Here is a 15,397-nt window from a genome sequence, read left to right on the forward strand (position 1 = left end):
ACAGCATACAAATTTACCATATTATGGTTCATGCTAGGATAGTGGAAGATACTAGGGCTAGGAGGAAGGAGAGGGATGCAAAAAGGGAAAGATCATTTGATGGTGGTTCGACAAAGAAGAGGCTTAAGATCGAAGAAAAGCCTATATTCAAGAAAAGGTTCTCAAATAAAGCTCCATCCAAATTTCCTAAGTATCGTGATGATAGTGTGCCTAATCCTAGAGTCCAAAAGGTAAAGAGTGGGAACTCACCGAATGAGAAGCCTACATGTGCCAAGTGTGGAAAGGGTTGTCTTAGTGAATGCTTGGTAGGGACGAGAAATTTCTTTTGTTGTGGCATGAATGGTCACAAATTGAGAATTGTCTAAACTTGAATGGTCAAGAGAATGTATATGCTTTATTTGATCCGGGTGCTACCTTGTCATTTGTTACACCTCTTCTACCAAACAAATTTGACATTTTAATGGATATCTTGCATGAACATTTCTTAGTGTCTACACCGGTTGGAGAGTCGGTTGCTGCAAAAAGGGTGTATAAGAATTGTCTTATAATGTTGCCTAATAGATTTCTTATGTTGATCTAGTGGAACTAGATATTCTTAATTTTGATATTATCTTGGTTATGGATTAGTTGCATGCTTGCTTTGCCACTTTTGATTGCTGGTCATGGGTAGTGTGGTTTAATTTCCGAAATGACCCCTTTTTTGAGTGGAAGGGTGGGAATTCTATTCTGAGAGGTCGTATCATCTCTTGTCTAAAAGCATGCAAAATGATTTCAAAGGGTTCTCTATATTGCATAGTAAGAGTCCAAGATTAAGACTCCAAAATTCCTCCCATTGAGTCGGTCCCCGTAGTGACTGAATTTCCGGAGGTCTTTCCTAATGAAATTCCCGATATTCCTCCCGAATGGGAAATTGATGTTCGTATCAATTTGCTACTAGAAACAAATGCCATTTTAATTCCTCCTTATCGGATGGTTCCGGCCGAATTGAAAGAGTTGAAGGCTCAACTCAAAAACTTACTAGAATAAAGCTTTAGTCGGACTAGTATTTCTCCATGGAGTGCTACAGTGTTTTTTGTAAAGAAGAAATATGGGTCATAGAGAATGTGTATTGATTACCGCCAACTCAATAATGTCACTATTAAGAATAAGTACCCTTCCCTTTGATTGACGACTTGTTTGATCAACTCTGAGGGGCAAGCTACTTTTTTGAAATATATTTAAGGTCGGGGTATCACTAACTTAGGGTGAGAGGTGAGGATGTACCAAAGATGGAATTTCGAACTAGGTACAGGTTCTATGAATTCTTGGCAATGTCTTTCGGTCTCCTAATGTTGCGCCGACATTTATGGACCTAATGAATAGGGTGTTTCAGAGTTACCTAGATTCATTTGTCATTGTCTTCATAGAGGACATCTTGGTATATTCGAAAAAATGAGAATGATCACATAGGTCATTTGGGGATGGTATTGCCATCACTTAAGGAACATCAATTGTTTGCCAAATATCGAAAGTGTGAGTTTTGGTTGAGGTGGGTGTCATTTCTTGGGCACATCATCTTTAGTGAGAATTTTGAGGTAGACCCAACGAAAACAGAGGCGGTGAAAAATTGGCATAGACCATTGACTCCAACCAACATTAAGAGTTTCTTGGGTATAGAGGGTTACTATCGGAGGTTCGTGGATGGTTTTGCATCCGTTGTATCTCCCTTGACTACTTTAATACAAAAGTGTAAGAATTTGAGTGGTCGGAGGCATGTGAAAACAGATCTAAATTTTGAAATATAGGCTTACTTCCGCTTCGGTGTTGACTTTACCGGAGGGAACAAAGGGTATTGTTGTGTATTCTGATGCCTCCTGAGTGGGTTTAAGGTGTGTGCTTATGCAACATGGGAAGGTATTCGCCTATGCTTCTAGACAACTTAAAAGTGCATGAGAGAAATTATCCAACTCATGATCTTTAGTTAGTGGCCGCGGTATTTACATTTAAAATATGGAGACATTATTTGTATTGTTTCCATGTTGATGTATATACTCACTATAAGAGTCACGGCCCATCGGGTTGGGTCGTGAGAAAGAGTACCAATAACACATATAACCCAACAAATCATATTAAACAGCCCCCCCCAAAACAGTTCCGTCTCGGCAATCATAGTAACGAAGCAACGACACACCGAGCGATAACGCGTTTTATAATTCGCAACACATCTACCTTATCGTATTCACCCTTTGGAGTATATACCCATAATCACATTACTATATACATGACGCCAAAACAGAATTTCCCGCAGTTTGCTTTAATCAAAACATCCCAAACACTAACACGACACCACTAATAATCCGGTTATGGTTTCCGTTCATACTTAGCACGTTCAATAACTAAAACAAACTTCCTAAGCTGAAATTGTGTAGTCTTTTGCTTGTCTATATGGCGGGGCCCTGTCCCGTCGAGTTTCACTACTATACTCTTAGAGGTCTGTAGACATTATGTGGGTTGCATATATATGTTTTGGATAATGGTCTGGATATGGTTTGTTTGGGATGTCCTCTTGTACAGGGGCAGCCTTGTCGGCTGCGTACATCATTGTGTATTGTGTAGTGGCAGCCTTGTCGGCTTGCGTATGCTATTATGCTTTGGATAGTGGCGGCCTTGTCGGCTCGCGTATGTTGTTACGGTTGAATGGTTATGACTCCTTATGAGACAGGTCCACTTTATATATATATGGCGTGAATGTTGTCTTGATATGATTAAATTCCATATTGTGTTAGTTTCAGTTTGTTATACTTAGCAGGTTTGTATGTGAGTGTCCAAAGCGGGCACTAGTAACGGCCCATCGGGTTGGATCGTGACAATAAGAGTCTCCAATACGTGTTTACCCAAAAGGAGTTGAATCTCAGGTAAAGAAGGTGGTTAGAATTGTTGAAAGATTACGACATGAGTGTCCTCTACCACCCCGGCAACGCCAATGTGTTTGCGGATGCTCTAAGTTGTATGACCATGGGTAGTGTGTCTCACAAAGAGGAAGCCAAGAAAGACCAAGTGAAAGATGTTCATAGGTTGGCTAGATTGTTGGTGATGTTTGATGGTTTTCCAAATGGTGGTGGTACAGTCCATCACAACTCCGATTCATCTTTAGTTGTTTAGGTGAGGTCCAATCAACACCTTGATCAACTATTGATGGAGTTAGAAGAGTCGGTTCTTGGTAAGTGGAATGAGTCATTCTTCTTAGGGGGGGGGGATGGTGTTTTGAGGTAAAAAGGGAGATTGTGTGTTTTCGATGTGGATGTATTGAGCGACCCGATCCTTGAGGAAGCCCATGGTTCTCGCTACTCCATTCATCCTTGTTCGACAAAAATGTACCATGAACTTAGGGAGATATTTTGGTGGGAAGGTTTTTAAGAAGGACATAGCGGAGTTTGTTGCTATGTGTACAAATTACTAAAAAGTAAAGGCCGAACATCAAAAGTCGGGTGGGTTACTACAAGAGATGTAAATTATTACTTGGGAGTGGGAGGACATCAATATGGACTTCGTAGTGGCTTTGCCTTGGACTAAAAAACAATATGACTTATATAGCTTATTGTAGATGGGTTGACTAAGTCCGCTCATTTTGTTCCTGTCAAGTCTACTTATTCGGCGGAGGATTATGCTAAGATCTTCATAGATGAGATTGTGTGTAGCCATGTTATTCTTTTATCCATCATATTGGATCGGGGTGCACAATTTAAATCTAGATTATAGAGGTCATTCAAAGAAGGTTTGGCTACTAAGGTGAAGTAGAGTACCACTTTTCATACCCAAACGGATGGTGAATCGGAACGCACTATTCAAATCCTTGTGTATATGCTTAGGTCTTGTATTATTGATTTTAAAGGGAATTGGGATAAGAATTTACCTATGGTGGAGTATGCTTATAATATAGCTTCCATTCATCCATCTCCATGTCTCCCTATGTAGCCTTGTATGGTAGAAGGTGTAGGTCTCCTATAGGATTGTTTGAAGTGGGTGAGCCTTCACTTATTGGTTACAATTTGATTTATAAGACTTTTGAGAAGGTTCATATCATAGAACCGTTTGGAAATGGCCAATAGTCGGCAAAAGTCTTATGCCGATCATAGGAGGAGACATTTGGAGTTTGAGGAAGATGATAAGGTGTATTTGAAAAATTCACCTACGAAGGGGGTGGTTATATTTGGAAAGAAGGGGAAGTTTAGTCCTCGTTATGTGGGTCCCTACGATATTTTAAAACGTGTTTGTAAGGTTTCCTATGAATTGAAACTCCCTAATGAATTTACTTCGGTTCATCTGGATTTCCATATTTCTATGTTTAAGAAGTGTGTCGATGATCCTGAGTCTATTCTTCCTATTGAGGGTCTTGGTTTTAAGGATAACCTCTCTTATGAGTAAATTCCGATTCAAATCCATGATAGGCAAGTAAAGAAATTGAGGAACAAAGAGGTGGCTTTCGTAAAAGTGTTATGGAAGATTACCTAGTTGAGGGTGCAACATTGGAGGCCGTGACCGACATGAAGTTTCATTACCCTCATCTATTTGATATCTAAGGTTATTCGTTCCTACTAATTACGATGATAATGAAAAAATTTAGAGAAATGTGGCAAAATTGTGCATTTTGGTGTTGTTACAGGGACTTACAGTGAATTGTGTTTTCAACTTTGAAATTTTGTAGTTTTGCTTGTTTTGAGTTATGTTGAGCATTTCGATATGGTGAGTCTTTATGAAATGATATGTAACATGTTGGTAAGTTGAACTTTGACATCATTGACTCATGTAAAGTAAGTTGAGCTCGTTTTATTGTAGTGAGAAGGAAATTCCTCATGTTGTGACTTTGGGCCTTATGAGTGAAAAATTGATGTTTGAGTTCATTGTTTAAATTCCATATAGTTATGTTTAATTGATTTGTAACTCATGCTGAAGTTGTATATTGTTGGTTGGGATGATAGTCTTGAATCTATCCTTTCCTTTTAAAAGTTAAGTGTCATTCGGGGACGAATATTCCTAAGGGAGGGATAATGTAACTCTCCGAAAAATAAAGACCTAATATAGACCTTAACATGAGTGTCTATGATTTAGATACTGTTTTATGACCTAAAATAATGTTTAGAAGTCATCCGAGAAGTTTTAGAGCCGAGACGTCAAAGGACGTCCATGACGTTCGGAAACTACCCTACTTGAATCAGTTGATGTCGCTATGTTTAGGGATGGTTTAGGAGGGTCAAATGAAGTATAAAACTTGTAAAAATACTTTGGTTAGGTATAGTGTAGTATAAAGAGTCTAAACGTCCCATAATGATGCTCTAGGGACAACCAGAAGGGTCGAGAAAGAGGACCCCATCATGGGTGGGCAGACTTCCTAAGCAGCCTGTAAGGTGTCAAAATTCAGTGGGCTGCTGCGGGATGTGCAGCCCACACTAACCTCACAGGTCCAGAAATTTATTTTTGGGAAAAAAATGTGTGTTGGCCCCGACACGGAGCACTTCCCAGATTCGTTAAAATCATATTTTTGACATTTAAACATCATAAAAAGACCAATTTAAGTAATTTAGGGGGTGATTATATATCGCCTACGGTTAATTAAAAGTCATGTATCACTCACTCAAACCCAAATTTCCAAATCAAAACTCAAAAGGTCTCACATCTCTCTACTTTCTCTCTCCCAAAGATCCTCCATTAAAGAAGGAGGAAAGCTTGAAGAAGAAGGTCAATCTCTATTGGAATTCACTTCAATTTTGTGGGTAAAACTTAATTAAGGTATGAGTTCTTCACTCTTTGAATTCCTTTCCCCAAATGGTCCTTTCAAAGTTGATTTTCAAAATACCCAATTCCATTGGAATCTCAAAATTGACGATGAATTATGAATTCCTATGACTAATTGAATATAGATTGTTGATAGATTGATGTTAATTGGTGGAATTTCATGATAATTATGCTCCATTCCCCTATCTCCCAAATCTTTGATCTTGGTTATGAATTGATGGGAATCGAAGAATAAATTGATTATTACACTTGTTTTATCTATTCAAATTCATGTATGGATTGAAAAGGGTAATGTAGTGTTGGGATTGAATATAATTCTTGGTGAATTCATGATGAACCATAATTCCCCTAACTCCAGGTTATGAATTGATGATAATTGGGAAAGTGATGATGCAATTTACATAGTTCTTGTGTTAATTACTATTGATTGATATTACTACACCTATTGATGGATGTAATTGGTTGGTTAATGGTAAGACACTTATGATGAACTATGGATGAGACTTTGTGAGTTTTGTTATTCATATTCCTTACTTCAAATTGTGGTAAATTGTGATTAAGTCATGATGTTTTATTGGAGTATACCTCATCTAGGATTGATAGGATTGTATGATGTTCATTGAAATGTCTTGACTATGGATGTGAGGTTGATTAAGGTGTACATGATATAAGGATGGTGATGCTTATCTTTGTGCCTTATTATGAAGTGATATGAAATGTGTTAACTCACTTATATATGAATTCTGATGAAAGGATTATACTCATTCAATTCTTATTGAGCTATGATGATAAATATACAAGGACTAGACCCTATGACCAAAACTAAGTTATGATTGTTAATAAAAACTTAAAAGAAATTTCAATAAAGGGAATTATCTTAGCGCCAAGTGAATTTGACAATAAGAGGTGATGACTTCCCAAAGAGGAAGATTAACCCTATAGTTCTACATGCATGTGGTGTTGACTTCCCACAGAGGAATACTCATCCAATATATTCCCATGAGACGAGGCCCCAATTACCAAGTGGTATGAAGAGGGAATCTACTATCTCTTACTTCTTGAACTATGTTTCCCCATAGGAAGAATAGCTAGTGAATCCACCTAGAAAGCTATTTTTATGATTGGTTTTACTTTGTCCTATAGACCACCTCCCATAGATGTTAGGTTTTACAACACCAGATTCAATACATAGAACTTGTGGTCTATGTCGGTAAGGCAACTATTCCCTAAACTAAAATGAAGTAACGAAGTATAAACTAACTAAGGTTACTTGAGGGATTTAACTTAGATTAGGTAGGGGTATGGGACTCTACCTATGCCTTGCACAAGTTGGCCTTGATGGAAGTTTTACGAAGTCCATATTATGTATTTATAGGACAATGATGGAAATGATGATAATATGTTGATATACGATATGGATAGTATTATATGAGGATGATTATCCTTCGGAGAATGTAATTTGATTATATAAATAAGGAATGATATTATGCATCTTTAAAGGTTGATTTGTGAAGTTACACATTGGTTATGGTTTCTTGTCGGGGCTACTTTATTGAGTAAGGTTATGGGGCTTTGCTTGGTCATTGCACTTGTTGACTTGAAGAGGATTAATGAATAATTGTTTTGCTTATTATGATATGGTTAACTTTTATTCATGATTATGATTTTATTCCTTGATAATAAGGTTGAAGTAGATTATGGGGTCAAGTATGTTGGTATACATGTTACTTGTTTGAGTTAGTAATCATATTTGGTTGATTTGTATGACTTGATTGATTATGCATGAGATTTTTAAAGGGTAAAATGGCAAGTTTTAACTAAATGTCCCTTGTTAGCATGTCTTGATCTTATATGTGCATATGGTCTCATACTTAGAATAAGTGCCGTACTAACCCCATTTTCTCCCTTTTTTCAAAACATTTTAGGTTCCGGTCGTTGAAGGCTCATTTGAGACGACATAAAGAAGACTTGGATATTCTCTATCATCCATGGGGTAGGTCCTCACTTTCAGACGGCAGTTACAATATCTAGCTTACGGAGTTGCTTCGTTTCTATGACTCTTTTGTTCATTCTATTTCCATTTGAGTACGATTTGTATAAGCCTATATGTGGCTTCTTTATGTTGATGTAGGGCTATGCCAAAATTGCTATGATATTTTAGCTGGTATGAGATGAGACAATCTCTTAGACTATGATCTATTCTATAAATATGTATGTCCAATAAAAGTAGAAGTCTATGTAACCTTTCTATAAGAAGGGTCTATGTATACTCGATACGAATATATTATGTATATGTAGAGGTCCATGAAAACCTCCAAGTAGATGTAATTAAAAGTTTTAATTTTTCTATATTTTTCGACCTCTGAATGTAATGATCTAAGACTAAGAGGCTAGTCTTAGTCCTCAATGTGGACGAGGATGCCGGTTAAATTGGGGGTAAACCCGGATGTGACAAGTGGCCACCAAAAATATCTTCCATTCATTCATTAGAGTTCTATTGAGAAAGTCGTTCACGTAACCACCATCATTCATCACATTGTCGTGTAAACATGATAATACTACATTTATCATAACGCACACACAATCATACTCCACATTCACATTATATTTCAATTATATATACTATGTTCAAGATATACATTAATAACTTCGTAAGACATCTCAATACATCAGAGTCATAATCATAATTCAGATATACATTCATATCCATTAAAAAAACACCATCACCATAATTGGACCATCCCTAACAAGATCAATTCAGTAAGAAATTAGAACAATTTAGGTCAACTTACCCTTCATCAAAGCCTTGATCACCACTTCTCGATATCCAACTATTCGTCATATTTATAATTTTGTTTAAATTATAACAATATCCAATCACATTCATCAAACCCACTTCATAAGAAAAAATTAGAGGATTAGGATGTTCACGGGTCCCTGGAGTTCTTGATCATAAAATCATCAATTAATGTTGAAACCATCATAATTTATCCAATAAAATTTTTTAATGCAAGAACCCATGATTAGTATCTGAAATAGGAAATTTTGCAATTTTGAAATCTTTTAAAAAGTCTTTGGATTGGCTCCTTCGATTATAAAAGAATAAAGGTTGAGATCACCATACCTTATTGGTAGAAACTCCACCAAATTAGGGTTGAAACATTGAGAATTTGACCTTCTTCATGTAATATCCCTAAAAAGAACTAGGTGAAACTAGAGCTTTACATTTGAGTCATGAGCTTATAAGGTCTTAAAAGGGTGAATTATTTTAGAAGTGAGTGTGTTTATTTTTGAAGTGTTTGAAAGATAAACATCAAAGAATGCCCAAGACGTTTGGAAACTAGTCTTGTGTATGCGCTTGTGTGTCCTTGTATGTTGTGCTTGTTTTAAGGAATTGTTTGGACTCTAAAATCAGAATGGATGAACCTAGACTCTATTTGGACATATTTAGGGTTTAACATCTGAGATGATGCTCCAATGACCAGCCAAAGGGTCCTTGAAGAGGACCCATTCATGGGCCAAGGAAGCTGCCGAAGCAGCCAAAATTTGGCAGTGGCTGCACGTCGTGCCTACAACACATATAGAAATAAAAATATCTTTGAACTAAGTATTTATTTATATCCAAATTAATAAAAATAACTGGAAATGTGTTCCATATAAGCTCATAACGCGGTAATCCTAGTAATAGCAATTCTTTCCTAGTGTAATACATGCAAAGTGATAAGTTAGGTATCTTTAATTCCTTGGTCCGACAAGTAGAGAATTTCACCCTTTTATCCGACAACTAAAGAATTTCACCGCGCACCTTAGTCAAGTTACATCTGTATAATTTACTAACCTTTATCATTACATAATATTAGACATCATATTCTATATATGACTTAGCTATTGCTTCCCACCAATCGAGACTAGCCTATAAGATAGTATCCCACTAAAACCCTGTAGTTAATTCTTTTCTTATTAACGACCTCAGGGTGAGTTCTAGTTTTGTATCATTAAAAAGACTTCTAAACAAAAGAATAATTAGTACATGCAAAAACCTATTTGAGAATTGCTTAATTACTATTCATACTTTGCTAATCGCTCATGGTTCCCACAAATCTATTTGTGGAGTTAGATACTCATTATCTCAAAACAAAATCAAAATTTATTAAAATAAATATTCTTTTATTAATCATAAAAAATTAAGAACAATAGCTTAACTATATTTTTTTAATAACGAATACAAATAAACAATAAAGAAGAAAAAATAATAAACAATAATTCTCCGGCCTCCATGGTGGCACTTAGAAAGCTCCAAAGCTAAAAGAAAATTTAAATTGTGTCTTGTCTCTTGGTTCTTGTACTCCTAAAAATAATAATTTTATGGACTATTTATAAATAAATAAAAACCAAAATAAAATAATTGATTCCACATTAAATTAGGAATCCAAAACAAAAAGGTATTGGATTCCCTTTTTACCGCCGCGTGAGCTACTACTGCCTCAAATAATTTTACATCTTCATATTTCTCCACGTGGACATAGGTATTGCAATTGTAATTGCAATATAAATTATGTATTATTTTATACCTTTTAATCCATTAAGTTGTCTTCTTTATTTCCTTCTTCAACCTTCCTTTTAAAAGTTGTTTTAGCTCCACACTGCTTCATTTTTCCACCAATTTAATCATACAAATTGAATACACAATTTAGCACAATCAATAAAATTTACACTCAAAAAGGGCAAATATAAATTATAAATATGAGCAAATAATGATTAAAAAAATGTGTATTTTGACCTCACATCAAACACCCCACACTTAAACTTTTGTTCGTCCTCGAGCAAACATGAAAGCTCTTTTCAAAAAATCATACTAGCAATTTAATCACTTTGATTAATACAAACAATTAGGGCATATACCAATTTCAAAACATCAAGAAGACTTCTCAATCATTATTCAAGAAATCCAAATAAACAACAAACCTCTAACCTCCTAACCTCAAGGAAGGAATTTTAACTCATCAAATTTAAGCTTGCTCACCTACTCTTATCATAGAAAGTTAATAAAATAACCTATCGATCATGAAACAAGTGACCTCACAAGAACAAATATTCAACATACTAAATTAAAAAGACTGAATATAAAATTAATGACTTCATATCAAGAACAACTCTGTTATTCACAATTAAAATTCACATGTATGCACAAAGAATCATATGCTTGCACATTATGTATATCTCCACTAAATAAGAATGATTGAATAGAATCAAATAGGAATTTAACGGGTTGTAATGTAGGCTAAGGGATAGTTAGGAAAACTATATAACAATGACTTTCACTTCCTTAAGAACTTGTAAATTCTTAGACTTCATCACCCATATTTTCTTCTCTTTTTTTTCAGCCCTCTCATCAACAATTATTCCCATGTAATTCTCCTCAACTCAAGAATGTTTATGTCGTTATTTTTATTCTCTAATTTATTTTTTCCCCACCCTCAACATACGTATTTTACATGTTTTAAGGTGCACGATGTCCTTGGAAAGACCAAGGTCGTCATCTACGTAACTTTTTTCTTCATTTTTTTTTCCCATGTCACATTTATTTTCTTCTTTTTTTTTTCATCTGACATTCTTTCAAAGAGGGATTTAAGCACATTTAGCTCTCATTGATTAATTTTTCTCTCATGGATCCTTTTTTTCTCAAAATTGATAATTAAAATTTGTGTATGCTATAGTGCTCAACGAAGCACGGCGCAAAAATTAGAGATTCAACAAAAAAGTTTAGGGCAAAATATGGCTACCAATCAAAGTCTACATCCTTAAAAGGGATAAATAATGATAAAATATATGTAAAGGGCTAAAATTTACAACATAAATAAATGAAAGCCTATCATCTCCAAAACAAAGGAACATTTTTAATTTCACTTCAATAACCTGCATGGCATGTTCTAGACTAAGATGCAAAATATGGATTAAACAAATTCTAACCAAAAATGGCACAAGTATCAATCAAGATGGATGAATTCTACTTCTTACATAAACATGATCATAGAAAACTACAAAATAAATAAGCTATATACAAAGTCATAACCATGAACCTATATGTCAAAAGGTTTGTAATTTCACTAGCAATCAACCATTCACAATAATGTACAACTTAAAATTAGGCCCAAATAGTAAGTATTTCATAATTCAAAAGGATCTTTTCTTTTCTCTCCAAAAAAAATTATTAAAAAATAAAATAAAATATATTTCTAAAATAAATAAATAAAAGACACTCGGTTCAAAGGGACTATCCTTTGAAAAAGAATAAAAAAACAAAAGCCAAGGAACACATCCTAAGAAAAAGACTCAATAAAAAAGTAAAAACTAGGAATTCTTTCCTCCACTCCACAATTAAAAAGATGTTATGTCTCCAAAGCACTAAATAAAATATAAAACAAGGGTTAGGAAAACTCCTTGAGTCCTTTAGGTCTAGCTAGTAGCATGTTCTCCAAATTTGTATAAAGGGTCGTCACCCTACACTTAAGCTCAAACATGATCCTTTTTTTTTAATTGGTATTCAGACTTCCCCAAATAGGCAAAAAATAAGTAATACTAATAAAATTATAAAAAAGATAATGAAAAAAGGAGCTACACTTCTAATTGGGTTGCCTCCCAATATGAGCTTAATTAATTGTGGCGGTGCGACACTATCCCAAGAAACAAAAAAGCAACAAGTTAAAATAAATACTAAAGACAATTTCAAAGTCATATTCCCCGGCAGCGGCGCCATTCTTGATAACTTTCAAATATACTTCTTTAAAAGAAATATAAACGATTGTATGCAATATATTTACCCAACAAGGAGTCAGAGATCCCATAGAGAATATGAAAGAATATTATCTACAGAAAATATTTAGCCTAATAGTCGTTATATAAAAATGGGGGATTTTAAATTTAAATAAAAAAAAAGAAATAAAAATAGCTTTGATCTAAGCATTTATTTATATCAAAATTAATAAAAAATAACTAGGAATATGTTACCCATAAGCTTATAAGGCGGTAATCCTAGTAATAGCAATTCTTTCCTAGTGTAATACATGGAAACTGATAAGCTAGGTATCCCTAATTCCTTGGTCCAACAACTAGAGAATTTCACCCCACACCTTTGTCCGACTACTTTTGTATAATTTACTATCCCTTACCATTACCTCATATTAGACATCATAATTGATATATGACCTAGATATTATTTCACACCAATTGACACTAGCCTATTAGATAGTATCCCACTAAATTAATGTTTATAATTCTTTTCTTATTAACTACATGCTTGATCCGGCGCAAGTAGCAACAAAGAGAATTCTAACGTTAGCCACCGTTAAAAAGACTTCTGAAAGAAAGAATTGTCAATACATGTAAAACCCTATATGAGAATTTCTTAATTACTTTCATACTTTGTTAATCACTCATTGTGCTACTCATTATCTCAAAACACAATCAAAATTTTTCAAAACAAATATGCTTGTCTTAATCATAAAAAGTTAAGAACAATATCAAAACTATCTTTTAATAATCATGAATACAAATAAAATAAAGGATAAGAAAGAATAAACCACAATTCTCCGGCCTCCAAGAGGCTCTTACAAAGATCCAAAGCTAGAAGAAAATTTAAATTTTGTCTTGTCTCTTTGTTCTTGGCCTCCTCAAAATAATAATTTTATGGACTATTTATAAATTAAAAAATTAAATAAAATGGTTGAGTCAACATTAAATTAGGAATTCAAAACAAAAGGAACTAGATTCCTTTGTTTTCCCGCCTCGTGAACTATTGTGGCCTCAAATAATTTGACATCTTCATATTTCTCCACTTGGCAGAAGAAATTGAATTGTAATTGCAATGTAAATTATGTATTATTTTATAACCATTAATCCGTTAAGTTGCCTGCTTGATTTCCTTCTTTACCCTTTCTTTTTTAATTTGTTTTAGCTCCGAACTTATTCAATTTTCCACCAATTTAGTCTTATAAATTAAATACACAATATAGCACAATCCATAAATATAATGCTCAAAAATGGAGAATGTAAATTAAAAATATGAAGTAAATAATGATGAAAAAATGTGTATTTTGACCTCACATCAGTGCCCCCGCGACACGAAGTGACTTACAAGATTTGGTTGAGTCTTTGTAAGTAAAATTTTAATTGGTTAAAAGGACCTTTAAGTGCAGGGTCTTCTAGGTAATTTGGGATGAATTATTGAAGTTTATTGAGTGTATTTAATCCCCAAAATCACCAATCAAACTAAAAATCCTCAACTAAAAAGAAAACCTCTCCATTCCTTTTCTCCCAAACCTCCATTGTTGAAGTTTTCAAGCTCCAAGGACGAACACATTTTTTCAAAGTTTTTCTCCACCAATTTCGTGGATATTCTTCAATGTAGGTGTGATGTTTCATCCTTGAATATTTTCCAATCACGGAGCCAATTTCAGAAGCTTTTCAATGATGATCAAAAACATACAATTTCCTATTATGAATTCTAGCCATTGCTTCTTGCACGAAATGATTTAAATCACTGTTTGATGAGAGAATTGGTGTTAATTGAATGTTTTAATATCAAAATCTATATGAACCCATAAATTACATCAATTCCTTTTTTTGGATCTCATGTGAGTGAATTGGTCATGGCTTAATTGTATTGGATTCATGTGTAGATTTTATTGGGCTATTGAATTATGTGTAGATCATGACACAATTGTTTATAGGCTTCCTTAATTTTATGATATTCATATTTTATATTGTTGGATAATTGGTATGGTTTGATTGTTGGCTTAGAATTGTGTATATGGATATGAGTAAGAGCCATTGCGAGGTTAATTTATTTAAAAGGCTAAGGAATGATGATGTTGGTGATGGAAAGGTGGTAAGATTACCTTATATTTCTATGTTGTGTAGAATTACTATAGAATTATGTTTATTCGTGTGGTCCACTTAAGTTGGCGGTGTTAATATTATATAATTGTTATGAACATTACCTCGTAGGCATTATTATGTGAAATGTGATGTTATCATGTTATCGCTAGTATAGATGATCAAGGTGAAGGATGATTATATATATGTGAGATTAGAATGTGATTTCTTCTAATTGGTCATATGTTATTATGATAGAATGTGATGATGTCTCTATTTGTGGTGATAGGTATATTGTTTGGTAGATTTAGTTTTCCCTATATGATACTTGAAATATTGAATATGTGATATTTGATATGATGATGAGGTGTGAGTCTTGATTGGTAGACCAATGTACCTTTACTTGATACATGAAAGTATGTGAATGTAATCTATTAACTTAGCAGTCTTACACACCTTTGTCATATATATGTCTGAATGAATGTTTAATGTATGTCTGGGTTCAGTAGACCTAAGATAGTACCCTTCAATGTATGACTAATATATGACCTTGAACAAAAAAAAGAAGGCCATTAACTTTGAAACTTAAAACGGAAAGAAGGTTATAGATTCATTGAAGTTGAAAGTTGTAATGTTATCCTTCTTGTGTTAATAATGGACTTAGGGATAGGTTGACTGGAACGGCATGAAACCATCTATAAGAAAATCATTAAGCTATCTTTATAACCATGAGTGGCAGCCCTAGTGAACC

Source organism: Solanum pennellii, chromosome 10, assembly GCF_001406875.1.
Source record: "Solanum pennellii chromosome 10, SPENNV200".
Taxonomy (NCBI): Eukaryota; Viridiplantae; Streptophyta; class Magnoliopsida; order Solanales; family Solanaceae; genus Solanum; species Solanum pennellii.